General features: G+C 38.1%; 2 protein-coding genes across 2 annotated transcripts in view; one reads left to right on the forward strand and one right to left on the reverse strand.

Annotated features, from left to right (window-relative positions):
* Positions 1–539, reverse strand: part of DNAAF6 (dynein axonemal assembly factor 6) — a 33,639-nt gene extending 33,100 nt beyond the window's left edge. Inside the window, exon 1 of the mRNA XM_037512119.2 lies at positions 457–539. The gene's annotated coding sequence lies outside the window, so the exon portion shown is untranslated. The remainder of the gene's footprint in view (positions 1–456) is intronic.
* Positions 540–703: 164 nt separating this feature from the next.
* The window catches only part of NUP62CL (nucleoporin 62 C-terminal like), a 76,138-nt gene continuing 62,658 nt past the window's right edge, over positions 704–14,183 (forward strand). The window contains exon 1 of the mRNA XM_037512115.2: positions 704–843. The gene's annotated coding sequence lies outside the window, so the exon portion shown is untranslated. The remainder of the gene's footprint in view (positions 844–14,183) is intronic.

The following is a 14,183-nucleotide window of genomic DNA, read 5'->3' on the forward strand; positions in this document are numbered from 1 at the left end:
AGTCTGAAGACGTATACCCCCTAAAAAATATATCCCAACCAAGCCATACTGGTCCAGGGTAAATCATGCCTGTATGTGGCAACTAGAGGCTATTGTGACTGTCCCAACGTGGAGCACTCAGATAGATCTACCAATAAAAAAACAGTTTTCACTCTTAAATTAGCGTTACACCTATAAGTGTGTATGAGTCGAAAGGCACTGGGAAGCTTCCACATGTTCATTTTGACCGTTGATCAGTATCCATCCTCTATGTGATACAATTGCCCTATTTTGGTTAAGGATGTGTCAGCTTCTAGGGCAGGGGAATTTAGGACTTGGATCAATTCGCTCAACAATTTGGGGATTTGGGGGGTATCTTTCAGAATCGCCAGGATCTAGAGTTCTCCCTAGATTGTCTGAAGGCCACGGTACCTGAGAACCCCATCTCTCCCCAGCTAAAGTTAAGGATTTCCTCACCTGGGTCTGTTCCCGGCTAGCTGGTTATTGTGGCGAGGTCTGCGTCCCTGTTGCCTGGGCAACAACTTTCTTTCCCCCCGCCCCCTACCACCACCTGCAAGTTCCCGCTTGACTTCCTGGCCAATCACAGAAGAGCCTGCTTTGAAACCACACGAGAATCAGCCAATCCAAGCGCGTGCCAGTCAGGGTCAGTGGCTGCCCTCTTCGGTTTACAAGTCGACCCCATTTAATCCTCCGTCTCGCTTAGCTTGTCTCAGGCGAGAACCTGCCCACTGAGGAGCCCGGTTCTTTCCGGCCGGCGTAGGCCCGGGCCAACCCCTCAGGCGGCTGCGCCGTCGCGGCGGCCTACCATTGACTCTGGGGTCAGGACAGCGAGCGGCCACGAAGGTAAGTTTGCAGCTTGGCTGTCCATTCCGCTTTTCCAGCACGTGAATTCCAGATCTGGCCGCTCTTTCTGTGGACTCGGAGCGGCGGGGTTGGACGGGTGGCTTCGCGGGCCGGGATTGTGAGGAGAGGTTTCAGAAGGTATTGCTGCCGCTCTACTCGCGCTCCCCACGCCCCCCTCCACGCCCCGTGATAGACTCTTGGGGTTCCGTGGCGTTTGGCATGTGTGTGCGTGTGCGTGTGTGTGTGTGCGCGCGCTCGCGCCTGAGTGTATCGCGACCCCCCCCCCACCTCCGCCCCTCTGCTGAGGCGAAGCCTTCTGGGCCCGAAGCCCCAGGGGAAGCGCCTCTTCCACCGCTGAGCGGGACGTTCATCTCCTGGGGACCTCAGGACCCAGCGCCCTGCTTTTCCCGCCTTGGAGTGGAGAAACGGAGGCGCGCAGTCAGCCGGCTGCTGCGTGGCAATCTGGGTGTCTTCACGTCACCCAGGGGTACAGTCGTGACCTGTTTCCCGTGAATTTCGTGATCTGGTGTTTAACAAAGGGAGAAAGCAAGGGATGACTTAATAAATATTTGGAGTATTAGGAACTGATTGGTTGTGTTGCTTGGTGGGGCCCTGAATGTATTATTTGAGCGTCGCGAGCAAGGAGAGACTGGAAGGTTTTAATGGATGGTTACTTTTGGTTATCTAGGGATTGGAATTCGATTATGAATTAACTAAAACTTCTTCCTCCTTTCTGCTCTCATGTTTTTCTAGCTTCCACCCCATCTGGTTTAGGGATTACTGAAGCTTGAGTTATTTGTCCTTTCTACTTGTTATTAGCTACGAGAAACAAAAAATGGAGATAGAATATTTAAGTTATTGACTAAAGTTATTGGCTTTTGGGGCAAATTGCCTGTACTTTAATTCCCTTTATTACTGTAGATGATCAGAGTTTTAAATTTTCTTATTTCTCTAAATACTTGTGGAGCTTAAGTTATATTTTCTCTTCCTTCTTGCTTGCTTTTGTATTTAAATTCTACCCTCCTTGCGCATTATTCTGTCTTTAATGCCTAACTAGTGCTTTTCAGACCATTCGTAAGAAATAATTTTTTATTGTGACCTAGTCCATACACAATATATAACCGATAAATTTTGCAGAAACAATACCTACCTCTGATACTTTCCACTTTATTTTTTATTTTATTTTATTTTAAAGATTTATTTATTTATGCATACAAGAACTGGGATGTAAGCCAAAGGTGCGGGGGGATGAGAGGATTCACCAGAGAGAGTGGGGAGCAGAACAGGCAGATATACCGAAATACACTGCTGAGGGGTGCGAGGCAGGCTAGGCTGGAGAGGGCTGCTACACCACGTGGGCTGCTCCCTGGCCAGCTGGGGGTGGAACTCATGCTGTAGTGGCTGGCAGTAGCTTGATAGCGCTGTGTTTAACCCCTGTGCCAGGAGGGAGGCCCACTTTATTTTTTGAAATGTAGAACACAACCCACTAAGGATTTGTCATTAATCGTTTGAAAAACACTGACCTCGGACCTTTGGTTTTCAAACTTGTGTGTTTAGCAATCAGTTAGGAAATGTGTTACGATGCAGATTTTCCTGCTGTCTCCAGGAATTCTGTGGGTCTGTGGTGGGACCCCAGAAGATCTATATATATAGACTATATATAGTCTATATAGAGACAGTATATAAAGTGCTTGGTGCAGTGCTAGATGCACTGGTATTCAATAAATAATAATTTTTTTCTTGGGAAACTAGTGCTATTTATCTTTAGGGATATAATTTCTTCTTACAGGTTTGACTGCCCCTGGCAAGGCAGAATTCAATGCTAGGCACTATTTTCCTAAGGATTAAGGAGGTAGGAAGTTAGGGGTTTGTTCCAGGGTTGGAACTGAATCTTCAAGCATTTCAGTTCTCTGGAGAATTTCATAAATTCAAAAAATTAGGAGTTGAGGGACACAAAGGTTAGAGAGGTTCAGTGACTTGCCCAGGGTCATGTTGTCAGTGAGTGGATCACAGAGAATGGAACTCTCCTGATAAAGTCTTATCAGATCTAGAGGCAGAAGTTAAAGCAGAAGGAGTGCTTCTCTTGCTTAAGTATCCCAACAACATTTGCCACAGAATTTCTGACTTTTGATTAGTAATTTTAAAGTAGTGAAACTGGAGAGATCTGACAGGGAAAAAAAATACACCCAAAAGTTTCTGTGGGCTATAGCTATGACAGAGGGATATAGTTTAACAAATTCCTTTGTAATATATAGATTAATCATTTTTAAACACTGGTTAAATTATTTAACAGGGATAAAAAGAAAATGAAATATAAAAATGTCTATTACCAAAATATAACTAATATTTCTGTTCCTCTCCTATTTTATACATATGTACCCATATTTACATAATAATCTTTGTTTGTATAATTTTTGTACCTTTTATTTACCTCTGCTTCAGAAATTTTTCCTATGTTTTTGATAGTCTTCATATTTTTCATGATTAATAGCAACCTAATTTCCTTACAGTGAGATGGCCATAATTGACTCAGACTAACAAAATCTATGACAAGATTTATTTCCAGTTATCCCATGTTATCAATAACACTGTTCAGTCTTGGTTATTTTAAGTAATTTATATAAATTTTGCCTTCCTTGACATGTAAAAGGAGGGATCTGGACCTTAGCTGTGAGTTTTGTTTTCTTGGGTGTATGTATTTGCTCTTCCAGGTTTCAATGTGCTACAGCAGTAGTGATCAACCATGATATGAATTAGTTGAGTGTATTTTTTAACTCATAAGAATAGACATTTTCAAAATGATTTACTTTAAAAAATATATGAATTATATCAGACTGAAGCAGGTTCAAGTGCCATAATAACACTCACGTTGATTAGCTTTCTTTATGAATATCTTTTCCAAAGATTATATGAGTGTATATTCATTTGTAATTTAAAATTTTTTTATAAAGGAGCCAATTAAGTTTCCTGGTTGAATAAAAGCTATAATTGGCCTATATTAACCCATCTCCCTTTTCAAAGCACATGTGTTGCCTTATTTTCTATCTTTCTAAAATATTAACTAGTTCCTTTTTTAAACTTGAAGATTTAAGAAAGCATACATTATACAAAAAGGAAGAGTGATATAAAATACATATAAAATAAAAAATAAACTTAAAGATTTCAAACAGAAAAGGACAGACTATTACACCCCACTATCCAGATATTCACCAAGTGATTTAACAATTGTTAACATTTTGCATATTTTATTTATGTTTTTTTTTTAAAGTTGCAAACATTACAGCGACCTCTTTGTACCCTTTCCAATCTCATTTCCTTCCCATTCTCAGAGGTAATTGCTCTTCTGAAGTTGGTACATATTTTTCCAATCTATGTTTATAAGTGCACTCAGATGTAGAAGACCATAAATGATTTTTTTCTTTCAACATTCACATATATAGTATACTGTACTAGAATAAAACTATATTTGGTAAACATTGTGAGTAGTTTATATTGATAATGTAGATAAAGCTAGTTAATTTTTGTTGCTATAAAAGTGTTCTACCACACAACTATACCATTTTTTAAAATCCCCATTCCCCTTTTGTTGGACTTTTAGGTTGTCTCAAATATTCATGTAAGCCATGCTTATATTTTATGATTCCACTTACCTAGAACAGGCTAAATCTATAGAGACAGAAAGAAGAACAGAGGTTACCAGAGGCTGGGGGGAGAGAGGTAAGTGGGAAGTTATTGTTCAATGGGTAGAGTTTCTGTGAGATGATGAAAAAGTTTTGTAAATAAATAGTCGTGATGGTTGAACAACACTGTAAGCATACTTAATGCCACTGGATTATACACTTAAAAATGATTAAAATGGTAAAAGTTGTGTTAGCATATTTTGCCACAATAAAAAATAAAAATGTACGAATGTAAGAATTATGCTTATTTTTCAAAAGCATGTTTGATTGCCTTTTTTTAAAATGTGGCATGTAGCCCTGAGAAAAGGAAGACTTATTAAAAAAAATAAATTTTAAGTTCTGTTAGCCAGATCTATCTTGCCTGGTAAGAAGATAGTTTCTGATCTTTAATGATTACTATTACTTGCATGCTTATTTAAGGTTTGAATAGCATGTTTCAGAAGTCTGCAGGGTTTTTTGCTTTACTTATCCAGTATTTTGAGAATTCTTCTGAAAGTGGGTTTGCCTTTGAACTGTCTTTTGCATTTGAATGCCATCCCTCCTTTGTTTCTTAGACTAGTTCTCTCAAGTGTTTTACTTTTTTCTTTTTCCTCCTTCCTCCCCGTAACCCTGTTCTTCCTTTGCCCTCCCTCCCCCACCACCCAGCACCTATGTTCTGTCCTCTTTGGGGTTCTCCTCCTTACCCCCTTACACACACACACACACACACACACCCCTTACCCCCTACACACACACACACACACACACACACACACACACACACACCCCTGTTCTCTAGAGTCCTCAGCTCCTACATGATTCTTCCTCTCTGGAATCCTGCCCACTCTCCCCTTCACTCCCTTCTCTCTTCACTCCCTTCCCTCAAGTTCCTCCCCACCCCCCATTCCCCCAATTTTGTAACTGCTGAAGGCATTCACTGAGAATGAGACCTCACAGCAATTTACAGTCTTCTGCAATGCCATGCTTTTAATATTTGGAAAACTGATATTCATTTTGAGATTTTTTTGAAAAAGCCCTTTTCTAGCCCTTCAAATAAGATTCTGACATGATTTTGTCGAGTTATAGTATGAAGGGGGAGCACAACAGTAAATGGAAAGATGATCGATAGTTTGTACTACTTAAGATGCTTAATCTGAACTCAAACTGATGCACCATTTTCAGTGACCCTGTTTTTTAATTTTGGCATAAAATAAAAGGATCACCATTAGAAATTTCATCCATTTCTGCTTCCTGAAAAATGGGGACTATAACTAAGATGAAAATGCATACATTGTGCAAAAATGAAAAATGATGTAAAAATATATAAAATTAAAAAATAATAATTAAAAAATAAAAATAAAAAAATCAGATTCAGTCTAAAAAAAAAAAAACCTGATTCATAATAGAAAAAAAATGGCTGCAGTAATTTCACCTCTCCCTATCCATTTCTCTTAGGTGATTCAAATATTAAAAACTAAAATTAGTAATTCAGTTTCTGCTTCTACAATTGGCATCTGTAACTGTCAGTGGCAAATAAGGGCCCTGCTGTTTTTTGAGGTTTTTCTGCTTTTTTAGTTGCATTTGTGGAAAGCTTTCTTGTTGGAACAAGGGATTTCTTCAAGGAATTTGCACTTTCCCTTCCTTTCTCTGCTTTCTCCTTAGTTTGATAATGTTATGCTAAAGAGCTATATATATTTTCACAAGTTGCTATTTATAGGAATGGCTTTATAACATGACTCATCACATTATGTGAATTTTCAGGCCAGATCATTCAGTAATGATGTTCTTCAGAAGGTGATATGAATTCATGGAACTTGATAGTTTCAAGTAATTAGGTAGTTTAGGGAGAATGTTGCCTTTAAGGAAGAAGAACCTGTTTGCTTCCAAGAAGGATGGAAAGAAATTTAATTACATGGCGGAGCTTCTTCGCTAGTCATCTCTTGACAACAATTTCCTAAAGTAATATAGAGAAATAATAGCATGAGAGATCCCCAAAAATCATTTATGCATTGTGAGACAGAAGCCCCTAAACATGTATGCTGAATGAGCTTAGAATAGGGACGTGAGATTGAATTTATCTTGTTTCTGCCTTTCAAGATGCAGTGGATTTATATTTCTAATTAATATGTTCATCAAATAAAATGGAAGCATTGTGTCTATTTCCTTCACTTACTAATTGGTTGGCCTTAGGAAAGATCCTTTGTGTCTCAGAGCCTATTTCCTCCGCTGTAGAAAGGAGATCAAAAGTTGAAGGTAGTTAAGGAAGATAAGAGATTCAGATGCAGTAAATGCTTTTTTTTAATCTTCCCCACTTATGTAAGAGTTTCAAGAGCTTAAGTGGTAAAGTAGTGAGTCTCAAAATGACTTATCATCATGTATTGATCCAAGGTCAGATTTCCTACTACCCGAGCACTCCTAGGATCAATAAACTGACTATAGGTGGTACACAGTGACGATAATTGGCATGCTGATAAATTTGATAGCTGTAGTAATTTTTTTTAAATTATATTTTGAAATCCAATTTATGTTCACTCTCTACACCAGCTAAGAAAATGCTTCATAAATAACCCTGATTTGCTGTTCCTTCCCTGACAGCGAGGAGAACCCCAGTATTATATTTATGAAAGCTTTCATATAACACTTGACATTAAATTAAATTAGACAAGCTAATATATATGGAGAGCCCTTTGTAAACTTATTTTTAAAAACTATTTTGGTTACTTGCTTAGTAGAATTGCCAAAATTTTGGAGGTGAGGAAACTGAGGCTCTGATGCTAATCATCTGATAGTCAATAGCATTTCATTGAATTGTTTTTTTCCTATCCAGTTGTTTAGTTAATTTCATAAGCCTCATTTAAATGGGACAGTCTGGCAGCAAACATCTGCATTTCCTGGATCGTTTTCAGTGAACTCTGATGATTTCTCTGAGCCTAGTGGGGTCTCTGCAGAAGCCCTTTACCATCTAGTATTTCTTTGAACGTGAGTGCTTGTATTAAGGCATCCAAGATAGAATTGTAAGCTGGGCTCAACATAAAAACCTATAGTTTTGTCAGTTTTAAACTCCTATAGTCAGGCAGTGTGGATAAGAAGAGATGACTTAGAAGAGAAATAGAGGTTGGCTAGAGGAACTCAACAATGATGGGACAGATATTCCCACTTGTAGCTGTGTATAGGGAGTATAGGCTTGTTTTCCATTATTTTAATAAAGCAGTGATATGCATAGGGAAGCTAAAGTGGGCTAAGGTCCTATTTGTTTTTTTTTTTTTTAGATTTATTTATTTATTTATTTATTTATTTATTTATACAAGCACTGGGTACAGTCATAAGCCGGGGAGGGTGAGAGAATTCACCAGAGCCAGAGCCCTGAGCAGAACAGGCAGAAGGACCGAAGTACACTGCTGAGGGGAGCAGCGGGTGGCAGGAGAGGTCTGAGCGCCATGTGGACCCTCCTCCAGTGGCCGGGGAGCAGCCCGGCATCGAATGGGCGCTGCAGAGGCTGTGGGCAGCTTCGCAACCCAGCGCTCAACCGCTGCGCCACCGGGGAGGCCCAGGTCCTATTTGTTTTAATGGATAGGGAATACTAATTAACTTGAGACTTTGTAAGAGAAACGTGAATTTAAGCTTGTAGATTAAAAAGAAACATCAATTCCAAAGAGCACCTGCACCCTTATGTTTATAGCAGCACTATTTATAATAGCTAAGCTTTGGAAACAACCCAAATGCGCAAAAATAGATGACTGGATCAAGAAGATGTGGTACATATACACCATGGAATATTACTCAGCGTTCAAAAAAGATAAACACATGCAATTTGCAGCAACATGGATGGCGCTGGAAGGGATCATGCTCTGCGAAATAAGCCAGAAAGAAAAATACTAGATGGTCTCACTCATAGCAGGAATCTAGAAAACTTAAATAAGGGACCGGGAAAAAGAATAACTATAAGAAAGAAAATATCAAAATCAACAAACAACTATGAACCAGAGACACTCTATGGGGGTGGGGGACGGGGAAAGGAGGGCTTGGGGTCAAAATAAGGGGGTTGTAATTGTAAGGGGAATATAAAAATAAATTTTAAATAATAAAACAATAAAAATTAAAAAAAGAAAATTAAAGAAAAACTCAATTATTAAATTAAATTATTAAATTAAATTTACCCTGAGCATTGCAGGAGTCAGAGGTGTTGACCTCCATCCTGTCAAAAATCTGCATATAACTTTTATTTTAAAGATTTATTTTTATTTATACAAGAACTGGGATACAGGTCAGAGGTGCGGGAGGGTGAGAAGATTTACCAGAGTCAGAACTGGTAGCAGAACAGGCAGATGGACCAAACTGAAGACACTGCTGAGGGGAGCAGCGGGCGAGGCAGGAGAGGTCTGCCATGCCCGCCAAGTGGCAATCTCCCGGGCGGGCAGGAATGGAACCGGCACCGCGGAGCCTGCGGATAGCTTCACAGCGCTGTGCTCAACCCACTGCGCCACCGGGGAGGCCCTGCATATAACTTTTGACTCCCCCAAAATCTTTACTATTAAACCTCCTGTTGTTGGGAAGCCTTACCACTAACATGAACAGTCAATTAACACATACTTTGTATTTAGTATGTATTACATACTGTATTCTTACAATAAAGTAAGCTAGAAGAAAAAAATATTAAGAAAATCATGAGGAAGAGAAAATACTGTGAATATATGAAACACTATAAATGTAAATATAGTACTGTTCTGCATTTATTGACACTGTAAGTTTACATCATTTGTTTGCAAGGAAATTCCTGTATCAAACACATGTTGTTTACGGCCAACTGTAATTAGAATATGTAATTTCCAATATGGGAAAAATAAAGGGACTAAAGAAAATTCCATCTATCCAAATTGCGGGGAAAAGGTAAAAGATACATATAACGTGGCAAATAAAAACACAAAATGATATGAAGAAATAAATCAGTTGACCAAACAGCCTTGTGACTTTGGGCATGTTAATTAATATTTCTGTGTCTCAAATGAGAGGACAATTATTTAATAGTGTAAGCATTTATAAAAGCATATGGTACAAGAAAATTAGTTACTATCATTATTATTAACCCACCAAATGCATTTACTCAATTCCTTTGTTTACAGATCCAATTGTTGCCTATAAAATAAGCTCACTTCAATTTTTGAGTAAAAAATATGCTTATTTATCAATATTTCTGCATAAATTCCTGCATTAGAAGTCATAAAGGCCATTAAAACCTAAACGCTTCTAGGCAAAGTAAATAAATAAATATAAATAAACTCATTAAGAGACTCTTAAATTGGATAAGTTTTCAGTTTTGCTACTTACAATAAGCACATTTAATATAACTTGGGTTGAAAACACAGTGATGGAAAAAGATAAAGTAGGCAGAAAGCAGCCAAAAAGAAAGATGGTGAGGTAACATTTTGTCAAACAAAATATGATTTAAGGCAAGTTAGTGATAAATAGACATTTCACAGTGATGAATGGAAGGAAATCTACCAAGAGACTGTGGACTGTGAACCTATGTCCCTAATAACAGACTTGAAATAAATAATACAAAAAAATGGGATTATAAGGAGAAATGGACACTCCATAATAATAAAGGGAGACTTTTTCGATATCTTGTCAGAAACTGGTTAAGCAAAACAGAATTTAAAAAAATAAATTGGTAAGATATGTAAACAACCCAAATGCCCAAAAATAGTTGGCTGGATCCAGAAGATGCGGTATATATACACAATGGAATACTATTCAGCAATTAAAAAGATAAAGTCATGCCATTCACAGCAGCATAGATGGCACTAGAAGGGATTATGCTCTGAAATAAGCCAGAAGGAAAAAGAAAAATATGGGATGTTTTCACTTATAGGAGGAATATAGGGAAACCATATAAGGCATCAGGAAAAAAATAATAATAACAATAAATAAAAAACCAAAATTAACAGGCAGCTGTAAATCTGAGACATTCTGCAGGGTCAGGGGAGGGAGCAAAACAGGCGAGGGAAGAACACAAATGACTATGGTGATAGCGCACAGGTGAATTGGTGGTGGGACTATACCTGAGAGGAAAAAGCAAATATTGAACATGAACAATGATGTAATATATATAAATAATTTATATTAAAATAATACGTGTAAGGAGGTTAAAGATTTAAGATCTAAATGAAAGGGGAGGGAGAAGTTCTTTAATTCTAAATTCTTAGCAACGAAGATGCATTTTTAGTACAAAAGTGATTTTGGGAGGATATGTTTTTCAAATTTCTAAGGTAGAAAAAACGTAAAGGCATACACTACATTTAGCAGAAAGTTTCTTAAATTATTTCCAAAGGACTCAAAAAATCACAAATGAAAGGGCACAGGGAAAAAATTTCACCTTTGGATGGCTACTACAAGACTTGCCTTTGGCCTGCAGCATGACATCGATGACAGCACCTAAATCCAAAGGTGTTTTTGTTAATTTCTTTTTTTTTTAAAAAGATTATTTATTTACACAAGCACTGGGTACAGGCAGAAGCGCGGGAGGGTGAGAGAATTCACCAGAGCCAGAGCGGGGAACAGAACAGACAGACTGACGAAATTCACTGCTGAGGGGAGCAGCGGGCGGCAGGAGAGGTCTGCAAGTCATGTGTGACCCTCGCTGGTGGCCAGGGATTGAACTGGCGCTGCAGAGGCTGTGGGCAGCTCCACAGCCCAGCGCTCAACTGCTGCGCCACCAGGGGAGGCGCTGTTTTTGTTAATTTCTATCATCATATCAAAACCATGGCTTGATCATTTTTTCTGTCAACATTTATAATAGTATCTTATAATTATATATCGTAAATATAGAATGTATGGTGATATATATCATAATAATATATTGTTATTTAGAACAACATAACAGTTAAAATCTCAGGAGCATGGTACTCTAGGGAATATAAAATTAATTATAGCAAGTACTCTTATTCTCAGAATGCCTCCCTTTCTTCCACACCATCCATAAACTGAGTTATTACACTTGAAATCAACATTTGGAGCTCACATTTGTGTATGTGACTTAAAAACAAGTGTGTCATAACTAACACTAACACATTCAGATAAATATTGCCTGTCCCTAGTACTAGTCGTTAATGTATTTCATCAATTTCAAGAGGCTTTTTTTTTTTTTTTTTACAGTTTAACGTCTGAATTTGAAATGAGCCTTAGTATTTCATGGTGTTTTATAATCCTATTTGACCAGGTGGCAGTTCTGATGTGATAATTGTTCCTGCAGTTCTGATGTGATAATTGTTCCTGCATGTACATGTAATATCAAAAGGTCTTCGATCAAAACTTGCATGAGTGGCTTGGGTGAAAATCTCTGGGATAATATGGGATCTCCTGTAACTTCTAGAAACCAATGGTTGTGGGGAGAGAAAGGAGGAGACGGTAAGTGAGATTTAATTATTGATATACTGAAGTCTATATATTTGCAAAAGTGGCTTAAGCACATAGGCTTTTAGTTCTCTTATGAGTTCTTTTAAAAATGCTGCATCAACAGCGCTCCTGGTGGCACAGAAGACGTCAAGAAATTTGAGTTGAAAATTGGATTCTGAATATTTTTTCTTAATGTATGCATGTTTGATTAAAAGTTATGTCTACATTGAAAAGAGCTCTTTAAAAATGTATAAAAGTGATAAGGTGGAATTGTGACGGGTTGGTGGGGTTCTCTCTCCCCCCCTTTTTTTTACTGGTGCATAAAATAATAGGGCTTTTTACTTTGATGAAATATTTTTTGAAACTGATTTCTTAGAAATGCCTTTCAGAGCTGTTGTGTAAAAACTGATCTTTAGTCATATCTCATTTTATAAATCTTGAGTGGGATAGAATTCTAAGTACACAGTGATTTTCCCTTAACACTTTAAAGATATTATTCCACCATTTTCTAATATTGTTGCTAATAAAGAGCCTGTTGTCAGTTTGGTGGTTACACTTTATTAGGTAAATCTGTTGTTTTCTCTATAATCTCAGATTTTTCCCCTTTATATGTACTTAATATTACAGGTTTTCAACACGGTGTCTATAAGAGGGATGTGTGTGTGTGTGTGTGTGTGTTTTGGTCATTGGGAAGGGGCAACGTTGCCTGTTTGCATTTGATGGCTTTTTTTTTTTTTACCTTGAGGACTTTTTTTCCCACTTCTAACAAAATCATTTGTTAACTCTGAACATTATCTCTGCCACTCTGTTTTTTTTCCTTCTGGATGTATTTTGAAGCTTCTTTTTTGTTTTCCTCTTATCTCTTAACTTCTCTGTTCTTTCTCATCCCATTCTCTGCCCTGTGTTCCAGCAGATTTCATCTCTGTTCTTTTTTCCAATTCACTGATTTTTTTTCCTCGTCAGTTGTCTACTATTTAAAGCTATCTCTTGAACCTTTTTATGTCTAATACTGAAATCCATTTCTTGGATTTCTCCGTAGTTCTTTTTCATATTCACTTGTTTTATGGATTTTATTTTTCTTAAGCTCTTTGAACATATTAAACATTTTAATGTGTCATTCATACTGCTTTGTTATCGCTAATCTTTTGGGTGGGAATTATCTCATTTTGCTAAGATGATTTGTAATTTTTGTTTATGAGTTAATCTGGGCACTTTTTTTTTTTAAACTTCTGTGACCTAGGAGGGGAAGTGCACTGTTGGGTGATGTCACAGGAAAATATTCCTGGGCCCTGAATGTGTTTCATCAATTCCCAGCCAGATTTTTTTTTTTTAATTTTTAGTTTTTAGTTTTATTTTGGGGTATTATTTACATTTTTGCTCTTCCATATGTGCATATGTTCTTCTCACCCTCCACCAAACCACCAAATGCCCCCTCTGACTCTAGCCAGTTTTTATGATAGTATCTTAGCTTGAAGTTTCTATACCTCAAAGGTAATTGACTTTGAGCCATTGATGCATATTTTCTGTACCAGATTGGGGTTCCTCTGAGCCATTGATGCATATTTTCTGTGTCAGCTTGGGGTTCTTGCATGTCTCCATTGCCTTTTCCATTCTCCTATAGATATTGCCCATATTTAAGTTTCATTAAGTGTTTGCTGATTGAGGATTATGTGGCCTTACCCTGTGGCCTCAAATTGCACCCATAATCTAGCATATTTCCAGTGATAAGGCACTTATCTCATTCAAGTCACCCCCTTGGGCTAAGTAGCTTTTTTTTTTTTAATTTTTTTTTTAAGATTTATTTATTTATTTATATAAGCACTGGGTACAGTCAGAAGCGCGGGAGGGTGAGAGAATTCACCAGAGCCAGAGCGGGGAGCAGAGCAGGCAGAAGGACCGAAGTACACTGCTGAGGGGAGCAGCGGGCGGCAGGAGAGGTCTGCGCGCCATGTGGGACCCTCCTCCGGTGGCGGGGGAGCAGCCGGGGATCGAACTGGTACTGCAGAGGCTGCGGGCAGCTTCGCAACCAAGTGCTCAACCACTGCACCACCAGGGAAGCCCGGGCTAAGTAGCTTTTAACTTATGCCCAGAGATATGAATTTGCTTCCTGTCTGTCACTTGGAAAATTGACATCTTTCTTCAAAAAACTCTGCTTTGTGTTTTTAAAATATGTTTTCATTAAGTGCTTTTTAACTGATATTTCTAGGAGTTTGGAGTACTAGAAATTGATTCTAGTATGGTTTTCATCCACCATCTTGAAGTAGATGTTTCATTGAGATTGCTAAAAAA

This window comes from Talpa occidentalis, unplaced genomic scaffold, assembly GCF_014898055.3.
Source record: "Talpa occidentalis isolate TD23 unplaced genomic scaffold, MPIMG_talOcc4v2.1 talOcc4.15, whole genome shotgun sequence".
In the NCBI taxonomy this organism is placed as follows: domain Eukaryota; kingdom Metazoa; phylum Chordata; class Mammalia; order Eulipotyphla; family Talpidae; genus Talpa; species Talpa occidentalis.